At 41.0% G+C, this 11,871-nt stretch overlaps 1 long non-coding RNA gene across 2 annotated transcripts in view; it reads left to right on the top strand.

Moving 5' to 3' along the window:
• The window catches only part of LOC107202040, a 55,024-nt gene extending 45,525 nt beyond the window's left edge, over positions 1-9,499 (top strand). For both annotated transcript variants that reach the window (XR_004496409.1, XR_004496410.1), the window contains exon 4: positions 9,462-9,499. This is a non-coding gene — a long non-coding RNA (uncharacterized LOC107202040). The remainder of the gene's footprint in view (positions 1-9,461) is intronic.
• Positions 9,500-11,871: the final 2,372 nt, after the last annotated feature.

An 11,871-nucleotide genomic window follows, 5' to 3' on the forward strand; every position in this document is an offset into this window, starting at 1 on the left:
CTTTCCTTTCCTTTCCTTTCCTTTCCTTTCCTTTCCTTTCCTTTCCTTTCCTTTCCTTTCCTTTCCTTTCCTTTCCTTTCCTTTCCTTTCCTCTTCCACCTCACTCCCTTTCTGTCTTCCTCTCTGTCTCACTCTCCCTCTATCTTTTTACATATGTTGAGAAGAAACTTCCTGAAAAGTTTCCTGACACTCTATCAAAAAAATCACAGGGAGAATCACTGGTCTTCTTTTCCCTGTTTCACTGTGACCTGATGTTTATCTCCTATCAGACTGTTGTACTGTCCCATGGAGACCACAGTTAACTTTGGCAGACTTGTATCAGTGACTCAGTCTGCCCTGGCCCCATATCAGACTAGAAACAGGAATGTCAGGCCCCTAAATTAGAAATGATAAAATGATGAAAATGAAGAAAGGAAAAGGGTTAAAAAATATTTATTTTGGGAAGGAGTCAGAGAAACCTCTGACCTTGACCTCTTTGCTTGCTGGAGACGACACTGTACTCAACCCGATTATGAGATACAGCTGAAATGCAATGTAAAAATGATTCCAAATATCTGTTGCCAGGAAGCAGATGACATACTAAATTGCTCAGTAGATTGAGTACTAAATTCAGTGATTTCCTGCTGCAAGAGTTGCCACTATACAGCCATTTTGTCTTTTTTGGCAAGGCAGCTGCTTTTGGACGGCTGTCTCCAGTAGTCTTTCCTACGCTTCCTGTTGTAGGAAGGCCTGTTTCCTGCCATGAGATTCCTGATTAGGCTCTGCACTATTTTTGTCTGCAAAATGCCTGTGTAGCAGGTTGCTTCTCTGCATTTGATACTGATTTGTGGGAAGTGAAGCCAGATCACAGTCTGGCCACAATGGAGCATCCAAATCCTTTGAGAAATAAAAAAAAAAGAAAAAAATATGCTGTAGCTCAGCTGAAAAGAACTGATGCTTAATGTAGCATTCAGAGGTACAATGGAGACCAAAGTATTTATTTTTGTAGTGAAGTTTCACTCTGTTTGTTTCTTTTGGTATTGGAAACCAGGGCCTATCAGCTTCACATTGTCATTTTCAAAGCATCTCCCAAGGTTAGTTTTCCTCCTCTAAAGTTCAGAGAATCTCCTGGTCCAGGTCCAGGTTCTATGTACCTCTGTAGGGATAAAGACACCTCCTACTAAGTATATTATAGGCTTAAATTTTTATTTCTGGTGGTAGTAAGGGGGGAAGGGGGAGGTGGGAGGTGGTGGGGGGGGAGGTGGAAGAATAAAGTCCTGACATAAATGGGAAGATTTTGCAGCTATATGATTAACTTATTTTGATATGGGAGTGTGTGCTCAGGCTCAGGTATTAAAAAGGAGTAAAAACCCTTTTATCTCTCTCCTTAAGACACAATAGTGAGGTCATACTCTAGGTCTGAACAATCTATGAGATAGTATTGCTCAAGTCTCTGAGATATTTCTACTACACACTTACAAATGGCAAGAAACAAAAAAAAGGCTCAGTCCTGACTGCTAATGGTAGCATGGACATAGGAGGGGAATTGTAAAAACAGAAATAATTTACTTTGAAATATTGTTCCATTAATACATTTTGTTAATATACTTTAGTCCCCCCATGTTAGAAAGTTTCATGCATAGCTGGCCACAGGTACCCAATTGCTGCAGCTGACTGTAGGATAAGGGCCCTTGATTTCAAAGGCTGAGAGAAAACTCTTCAAAAGGGCTTCTCGTTTCTCTTATGAATTGCTCTTCAGTCCAGATCCTTCTTTTCTATGCAGTCATGCATGCCTGCTGCTTGCTCTTAACCTCATGTTTTCCATATTTTGGTGTGAGGACATAGATGCTGACTTTATGACACTGGCATTCACATTAACTTGGTTTTACAGTGTAGGAAAGCAAGGTACTGTTTGCCTTCAGTTGCAGCACAGGACATTCTTTCTCTAGGTTTCTTCCTTCTTCCAACCATTCACTTTTGTTTTTTGTTTGTTTGCATAGAATCACAGAATTGTTAAAGTTGGAAAAGACCTTCAAGGTCACTGGGTCCAGACTTTGACTAAACACCACCATGCCAACAAAAGCATAGCAATAAGTGCCACATCCACTCATTTCTTGAACACCTCCAAGCAGTGACTAAACCACCTCTCTGGACAACTTGTTCCAATGCTTAACCACCCTTTCAGTGAAAAAGTTCTTCCAGATGTCCAGTCTGAAACTCCCCTGGAAGAGCTTAAAGCAATTTCCTCATCTTGTCACTGGTTGCCTGGCAGAAGAGGCCAACCCACTACCTCCTTCCAGGCAGTGGTAGAGATTATTCAGATCCCTCTGAGCTTCCTTTTTTCCCAGGCTAAACACCCCCAGCTCCCTCAGCTGCTCCTCATATGATGTATTCTCTTGACCCTTCACCAGCTCCGTTGCCCTTCTCTGGACTCACCCCAGCATCCTTTCTTACCTTTCTTGCAATGAGGGGCCCAGCTGGATGCAGGATTTGAGGTGTGGCCTCACCAGTGCCCAGTACAGAGGGACAATCACTGCCCTGCTCCCGCTGGCCACACCACTGCTGATACAGGCCAAGATGCCATTGGCCACCTGGGCACAGCTGGCTCATGTTCAGCTGCTGTTGACCAGCACTCCCAGATCCTTTTCCAAGGGGCAGCTTTCCAGCCACTCTTTCCACAGCCCGTAGTGCTGCACTGGGCTGTTGTGATCCAAGTGCAGGACCTGGCACTTGGCCTTGGCTCATGGATCCAGCCTGTCCAGGTCCCTCTGCGCAGCCTTCCTGTGCTCCAGCAGATAAACACTCCTGAAAAACTTAATGTTGTCTTTTAACTTACTGAAGGTGCCCTTGATCTCCTCGTCCAAATCATTAATTAAGTTATTAAACAGGCCTGGGCCCAATACTGTTTTCTCATTATTATTTTCCTTCATCCTCTTATTGAGAATTCCAGCCTCTTTTTCTTTTGTTTTCTTTTTCCATACTCCATCTCCCTTCACTTTCCAGCTCAGATGATGGAAAAATATGATTCTTTTCTGGATGAAAACTTCCATGAAAGATTTTTTCAATTTTCTTCAAAAAAATATGAGGAAATTAACCTTAACAGTCTTTATCTGATATTTTAATAAATGAGAGGCTTAAGCAGAGGCCAGAAATTTGAAGTTAATTTAAGATTGATACACACTGTGGGAAATTGGTGCTGTTTTCCGGCCCTGATTGAGTCCTGCCTTAATCTTAGCTTTCCTGAAGCCTTTATAATGTTGTCTGCAGCATCAGCTTAGACAGTTTTGTTGTTTAAATATAAATATTAGCTCTTGCACACCTTTGTTACTCCAACTTACTTTTGTCAGGAAAGGATTAGGTTGTATTTCAGCAGGGTCTAGTGCAGCCACAGCCTGAGAGTCCCTGTGGTTGTGTGAGGAGCACACAGACGCACACACAGCACGCACACGCAGTGATTCGCGCTAACTGCTGGGCTGCAGCCTTCTGGCTTTTCTCCACAAGTCCAAGACTATTTCTACTCCTGCCTTTGCAGCTGTCTGAGGGCACCATGATCTGGACTGCTAACAGCAGATGTTCTCAGCTTGTCTGTGATAGTCTTTTAGTGAAAACATGTTGTCTTTGTAATGCAAATGAAATCCTTATACATTAGAGGATCTGAGTGTATATTCTAGGATGAGGGCCCTTGAAAAAAGAGCTAAAAATATATATGCAGTAAATGACTCCAGGGAGTCAAAAGGTAAACAGCAACTTTCTTTGCCACCTGCTGTAGCTATGAGCCCAATATACTATATATGAAGAATAGAATAAGGCTTCTACATTTATTCTGGTATTTGGAAGAGCAGACCCCAAAAAGGGGTTCTAAGTCATAAACTCTCAGATCAACTGCAGAAGTCATCATGCTTCCAATTTGATAGAGACAACTTTCCTCTCTTTCTGCTCTGATGTTCTAAAGTTCTGCTTTAATGCCAACACTGCTGAGGCAAAGGAGGTTGAGCACAAAGCATCCTTTTTGCTATGTCGCTAGTTTCTTGGACAGTCAGTTTTTGTTGTGGAGTGGTCACTAGATTCCCACCTACCTTCTTGTTGTATCATTTGCTCCCTGAATCATATCCCCTTGCCAGCTGCGCTTCATTGGTTGGTCAGAAATCCTGTAAAATCTTTTTCCCTTCTCCCTCATTGACTCCAAAGGGACAGTGCTCCATAGGCATTGCTGCTGGGGGAGAGCAGCTCTCAGGGAATTTAGGGCATGTGTATTTTTGAGTTACCAATGTGCTGTTAGCACACATACATCCGGGTATATGTTATCCCAGCAGGAGCTGCAGTTGACCTGTCCTATATTGTATGAAGAAGGTCTGGATGAGATTACTGCATGAACATCTCTTCTAAACTGAACAACTGTCAGGGAGTTCAGAGGACTTCAGAAAAACCATTGATATATAAAACAAAAATGAGACAAAACTGGGAGAAACAAACAACAAAAGATCGAAGGGCCACGATTACTTACTTATGGTGCTTGAGAAAGGTGTACAATGAAGAAGGCCATTATTCTTACTTGCCAGAGAGAAAGAAGGTAACAGGATAAAATTGCTGAAATGACTTAGTGAAATTGTGAGAGGAAAAATACAGTCTCCTGAGTCAGCTGAGTGATCTTCTTGGGAGTACAGTCCTATACTAAGCAGCAATCAATATTTTCTGTTTGCTACCTTTGTATGCCTGTCTAATCTCTGCTGCTATCTTAGGTTTGGCTTCCATCTCCCCTCCCATCCGTCTCTATTAACGTCACCGACATCCACCTGCAGCTATGTAAATGTTAGCTCTAGCAGCAGTGTGCTTGTTAGAGTAAACTACAAACTGCCTGCTACACAGCCAAGACTGGCTCTGCAGAATATGTTAACCAGAAATACTTCAGGAATCATGGATCGGATCCCCTGGTTCAGGAAAATGGATCAGTGGCTGCCTCCTAAGTGACCCGTGACAAGACAGTCTGATAAGTGTCATCTCTTCACCTAAATTTTGACCTTTCATCTGATGATACAGTTACATGGTTAAGTAAAGTGAGGTCAGTGTGACAGTGCAACAACAGGGGTTTCCACTTTGTTTTTTTAGTGCAAGGCTCAAAGTTTCTGCCCTTTCCTCTGCATGCCCTTCAGGACCACCAGCCTTGGAATCTCCTGCAGGTTTTTGTCTCTGTCCTGTTGCCTTCTTCCCTCTGTGCCTTGTATTGCCAGACAACTCAGAGCTACTCTGTCCCTGAACTTATAATTCTGACCTCTTGAAGAACAGAGTATGACATTTGCTCTCTGTTTTTGATGTTGATCACTGCTACAGCCAAAGCAGGTCTTTATTTGGGTGTGAGCTTATAGCACTGTGGCTACCTGGCACTAATTGTCCTGGTGCAAACAAATGTCATAGATATGAAATAGTTGATTCTGCTGTCATTTAGGAGACATGTTGTGCACAGCTGTGGTTCAGGAAGAACTTGTGCACATGCTGGTGTTTTGGAGTAGCAAACAGGCAAAGGAATTGCAGCTGGTGATTTGATTGACATGGCTAAACAGGTAGGCGTTTCTGTTTTCAATAACAAAATCCTGTGCAATGTAAATTAAAGACAGAGTAAACTGATTTTCTGTGCTTCTGGGCAGAAATGACAATTATGTCTTTTCTGCTTCAGAGAAAACATTTTCTGTGGATCTCCAAAGAGAGCATTTATATCTGAATTATGAGACTTCTACTATTTAACAGTGACTTCTGGGCTTGAATTTTACAGACTCTGGAACAAAACAGGTTTAAAAAATCCAATATTTGTAGCAAGATTAATAACAACTATGATTCCTTCCATGCAAAATGAAACAAAACAAAAAAAAACCACCCAAACCAAACAACCTTATCAATATTTTAAAGAATAAATGCAAAACCAGAACAAATCTTTTGATGAAAATGCAAACCATGTTGTGTTAATCAGTATTTTCTGCTTGCTGCCTTTGCAGACTTGGTACCTGCAATTATCTCAAGCTTTGCTTACACACACACACTGTTATTCTTTCTCATTAACGTCACTAATGTCTACTTGAATTCCTTGCAAGCAGAAAGACAAAGTGTCAGTGGGCAGTGAGTGCAAGGAGTACTTGTCACCATGGCTAAGTTTTAACGTAAATCAGCAGAGTTAATACGTAAGCTTATCTGATGGCTTCAAATGTGAATGAAGTCCTAGCTGGAAATACTGCTGCAGGTCAGCTTGTCCAATTCTTGCATATTGCTAAAACGCAAAGGAAGCAAAGAATTTTCCCACTTGATGATGCTATTTTTTTTTTTTTCAATGAAAGGTCAGATACAACCCACATTGCTTTCTCTCTCTTTAGCCTTCAGAGGCTGAGGAGCTCTGCCAGTCACAGCAGAACAGGTATTTCTTTAGGAAAAGCAAAGAGGAATCTTTTCCTGGGTTTTAATGGGCTGACAAAAGACAGCAGAGCAACCTGGACTGTTTGCATGCATACTGGCAAATAGTGTGAGAGAGCTTATTCTTCTGTGCAGCCCATTGGGCTTTGAGAGTGGGAACATTGGTTCTGAGAACCGACTTTAAGGGAATTGTAACAATGTGATGTGTTTCCCACTAACCTCAAGTATGACTATAGAGACCTAAAGGTAAATATTTGTATGTATATTTATGTAATTATAAAGGTGTCAGAACCTCAATTTCACTTTTTACTCAAGAAAAAGCATTTTTACAGCAGAAATCACAGGTCCTTTAAATGGAGGTTTCTGCTCTGGGTGCCATAATTCATAGCTAGGAACCTCCATTATTAATGAACCTGGTCAGGCATCTAGTGCTGGGAGGCATGGGAGAAACAATGCTGGCTACAGGCAGTGCTGAAGTAGGGCAGCAAATGCTGAAGGGGAGCTGCAGTGCCTGCTAAGCATTTTACTATTAATGTGTGCCACAGGAAAGAGCTGGATACACAGGTCTTTTCCATCTTCCCAGCTGGAATGTCAGAAACCAGTTTAACAGGATGATAAACCAGCAGAGTCAAAGGCTTACCAGGACAAAATCTGGGCCCTTCATAAAAGGCAGAGAAAGCCAGTGCCACATGATTTTGTTTCTTAGAGGAAGGCGCTGCCACAAGCTATATTCAGGTGAGCTTTTTATTGCCTGTAACTCTGCCTTGGGTTATGTCACCCAAGCTGACAGGGAGCTTGAGCTGTTTTATTTTTCAAACCACTCCTCTGAGTACTAACTACATATTTTGCAAGCCATATTTCAGACTCATATGACTCATCCTCTGTATGCAAATCTCAGAACTTACTCTACCTATGCCTATGCGATACTTCTACTTTGATCTGTCTAGGTTGCAACTCTCCACTCCCCCAGAAAAATGGTTTGACAGGAGAAAATGAGCATTTCTATCTTTTGGTCAAGGAGGAACACAGGTGTAATGCAGTAGGAAAGTGGCTGGTTTGCTTTTATTTCTGTCCACGCAGCAGGATTGAGTCAATGCTGTGCTCCTTAAGCAGTGTAGTGTTACACAATGTAGTGTAGACTTTGGGTGTAGAATACTGAAGGGAGACAAACATAGGCAGGGAAGTTAATTCTGGTGACATATGGATCAAACTTAGACACACAGATTGAATTTTACACATATGTGTATTTGCAATTAAGCTGATCCCATGAAACATAACAAAACCTCATATTACATGATACCATAGGTATTATGTCACTCCAATATTTAGCCAAAAACAAGCAAAATCTTCTGCACATCTCCTGAAATCTTAAGAGAACATTTTATTGTTCTAATCTAGCAACTAATTTTGTCCTTCAGAACCTGCTACAGTATTGTATTTAAGATAAAGGTTCCAGCTGCTACCTTGTTTCAATAGAATCAGTATGAGACAATGACAAGCATCTCTGGTTTTGTTGCCTCAGGACTGAGTTGACCACTGTCATCACAAAGGTCAGTCTGGATTTCTTCTGCTGCTTGCAGCATTCTTTTTGCTGTTTATACAGGAATCAAAAATGAAAGAAGAGGGACAAAGTATTAATTGCTTTCTGCACAGGTGGTAAGGAAGAACAAACAGCAAAAAGGTCTTTCCCAGACACCCTGCTAGATAATTGGCCACCCACAAATGCAGCCCTGCTTAAGGTCTTCCCTCCTACCTGTGCTGAATTAAAGAAATAGGACAGCAGGATATATATTTCTAGTTACATTCAACACAATATCATCTCTGCTGCCAGTGAAAGCTGGAAACACATGGAAAAACAACTTCTGCTCAGGCATTAGGCTCAGGCTGCAGTGCATAGGGTGAGTTGGAGGGAATGTATCTGTCTAGGTCCTAGTGCCACCCCACTTGATGGGAACAGCTTCAGAACTTCATCTGCATTGAGACTGCCTGCCTCATAGCACTCAGCACAGCACCATCAAATAAGGGGAGAAACAGTCCTATTCATACAGGAGGCAGAGGATTCAAAACCCATCTGTGTATTAACAGCTGTGCAAGTGGCTGACTGAATGACCTGAGGTTTCTGTTTCTAGATGCTCCTTATTCCCCACTAAATAAAGTCTGAGGCATCTTTGTCACTTCATTTATTACAGTTAATCACCATAGTAACCAATAAAGTTCAGACTGAGTTCCATGGAACTCGTAAAACTTAAATGAAACAAAGAAACAAGGAAAACAAAGAAATCCTTTGGATTCCAGATGCTTTACAGGTTCTCTGTGTTTGTAAAAGCAAAAGAATCCCTTGACACTGAAAATAGTAGTTAAGGCCTCTGTTTTAATTTTGACCCAATCTGGAACATACTGTGATTATTCTGGGGTTACCCACTTATTTTTTGTTTTTACTGAGTGTCCAGCAATCGTATTTATGTACAATAAATAATGGTGTTATGTGCATTAAAAACCCAGGCATAGTTTCTGTCACAGGCCTTTTACAGCCTGAATTGTCAAGAGGAGCAGGCATAGAAGTACAGTTGGAGAAACAAGTAGACACAGCAACTCTCTGCCTCTTGATAAATTCCTTTTATAGGCTATATTGATTGCAACAAAGGGTTTTCAGGATGTCATGGGGTGACTTTACCTTTAAAATAGCTTTGGGAGTTAAGGAAGTTGAAGCTGCTGGTGGCTGATGGGAGTCTTTTCTCCTGACCAATTATCGGTCATTTCTAAGAATTGACAGCAGTTTTGACCATTAAAAAGTGAGATCAACTTATGAACACCACCTTAAGATGTAAAGCCAGAGGTCTCTTGCTCTTTTTTTGGTTTCCGGCTTCTGTAAAGGTAACAAAGCTCTGTCTCGGCCTTCCCCCCTCCCAGGCCGGACAAGGCCACAGAGGGCGGGGGGGGGGGGAAGAAGCAGAGCTGGCCAGCTTGGCTTAGTTTGTAGTTTCTGCTGCTGGACTGAAACCTGACCCATGAACATCTGCAGCTTTTCCAAGACTTTAACTCTTTTGCTACCTGGATAAAACATACAGATTACTCTTTTTTCCCAGAGAGACAGAGAGAGAGAATCAACATGAAGAAGACAGTGAAGAAAAGAGTTAAGTTTTAGATGGGGAAGAGAGAATAAGGAGATGCTTTATAAGCTGAAATATTTTTCTGTTAAAGCTATGGAGATGGACAATAATGTTCTGAAAAAAAACTTTAATTCATGACAGAGTATATTGGGAGGAATGGAGTGTTCAAAGTGTGGATTTTGAGCAAAAAGTAAAGTAATTGTGATACAGTGAAGTGCTGGAACAGAGTGAAGCGAAGATTTGAGGCCTTGAGGGCAATGAGAAAACTGTTTTCCAGAAAAGCTCACAGAGAGAGATGAAGAGAACATTTGCCTTCGAATAACTCATCCTTAAAAAATTACATCCCTAGACTCATGGCCCATACACACCTCAGAGTGATGTGAAATGGGAGGAGTGAACTGATGACAGATTTCCAGGCAGCTGGCATCAGAGAAATAGAAAACTATAACAGAAATAGTTTTCTTGTGAGAAACTCCATAGATTAGCAGAAAAAGACTTCTGTTTCTCTACAAAGGCTGATGATGAAAAGACTCTAGCAGGAATTGGGACTGTTTTAAACACCAAAGTTCCAAAGTTTTTTGTCTCTATATTGTCACATGTACAAGGGAATGTTTGGGTAGTGGGGGATAAAAGGGTTTTCTGGAAGTTTATTCTGGTGTTCTTATTCCTGTAGTTTTGTTAATAAACTTTCTTTATTCCTTTTAAGTTTTAAGACTGTTTTGCTCTTGTTCTAATCCATATCTCACAGCAAGAACTAAATAATTTTTTTAGTTACTGCTTTAAAACCACGACACAGAAGAATCCAGAAGAGGGAAGATTTGCACAAGTTCGTAGGGTGATTTCCAAGATGTGGGAACAAGTTTGTAAATGTAACTCCTAGGTGTCATAACCTGCTCAATATAGCTTTTTAAAGGCAGAGTCATCAAGTCAGTAATTAATGAGAGGTGGTCTTCAGGATCACTGTATCACAGAATCACTGAGGTGGGAAGTGTTCTCTTGAGGTCATCTTGTCTAAAACCCCTGCTCAAGCAGAGTCAGTGAGAGTGGTTTGCTTGGGATGATGTCCAGGCGGGTTTTGAACATCTCCAAGAATGCAGCCTCCACAACCTCTCTAGGCAACTTGTTCCAGACTCAAAATAAGAAAGTTTTTTCTAATTTTTGAACAATTTTTCTTGTATTTAATTTTGTTTCCATTGGCTCTTTCCTTATAACTTGATTGTGCTGAGAAGTTCCTGAGAGGAGGTGTGATGGTCTGTGAAATGCTACAAAGATCAAAGAACCTGTCGCTATTTTTATGTTAGAGGAAAAGAAGAATGGTGAGACATCTCAGATGAACACAGGCCATAGGAGAGCAAGCTGTATGAATAGAAATGAATGGAACAAGAAATACCTGTCCATGGCAGGATTCTAATGTGGGATGTCAGAGCTACTGAGATGTGAGAACTCAGAGAAAGATGTTGGCTATGTGAATAGAACATTCTATGTGAATAGACTGAAAGACTATCCCTTAGGAAGCAGTCTGGACCACATAGCAGAAAGGCACATTATATTTTGATCCATCTGATAAAAATTAAGTTGTGAATGAACTTGCCTATTCTTCTATGAAATCTACTATATAAATTGAAGACAGCTGTTTGGATCCACCTACATGATCTGACATGGTAGAGCTGCAGGATCTCTGACATGCAGCATTGTCTTCTATTCACTGATTGCTCACTGTCCAAGTCACTTTGGCTTGCTCTTTCCAGCTCACCAGTGAATTGTTGAACTGCCTCCTGCATCAAACACAGCCTGTGAGCATACTGTAGGAAGCCAGGTGTCTTCAGGTTGCTTCCTTCCTATCCTGGGATATGTGTCAGCTTCACACAGTGTGCTTGACCATCTTGAACATCTGGGAGTATTAAAATCTGAGATTAATTTAAGATTAGATTAGCATGAAGACTACTCGTATGTATGTACATGTATGTGCATGTCTGACTATTTGTAAATATATGCATACGTGTTGATGAGTATAACAATGTATTACATATTAAAATAACTTTTACATATTGAAATAGATTTTTTAGATATTCTTATCTTGGTGTTCATGAAACTCATTAGGCTCTTTTGACATGATTTCTTTATTATCCTCACTCCCAAGTCACTTTTAAATGCAACCTGTTTTCTCCATACTGCTATTTAGCTGATTTATTATAACTCATCTTCTTTTCCCTGGAAGTTTCTGACCAAAGGCTAAAGCACTAAAAAAAGTGAAGGTAAGAATGTCTCCCCAACACAGGATTTCATTCATTTGCTTTAAGTGATCTTTTTGTTGTAGACAACTTTCTATGTTTGCGTTAACTTTTTTATGGGAAGGGAAGGGAAGGGAAGGGAAGGGAAGGGAAGG

This window comes from Parus major, chromosome 3 (assembly GCF_001522545.3).
Source record: "Parus major isolate Abel chromosome 3, Parus_major1.1, whole genome shotgun sequence".
Classification (NCBI taxonomy): Eukaryota; Metazoa; Chordata; class Aves; order Passeriformes; family Paridae; genus Parus; species Parus major.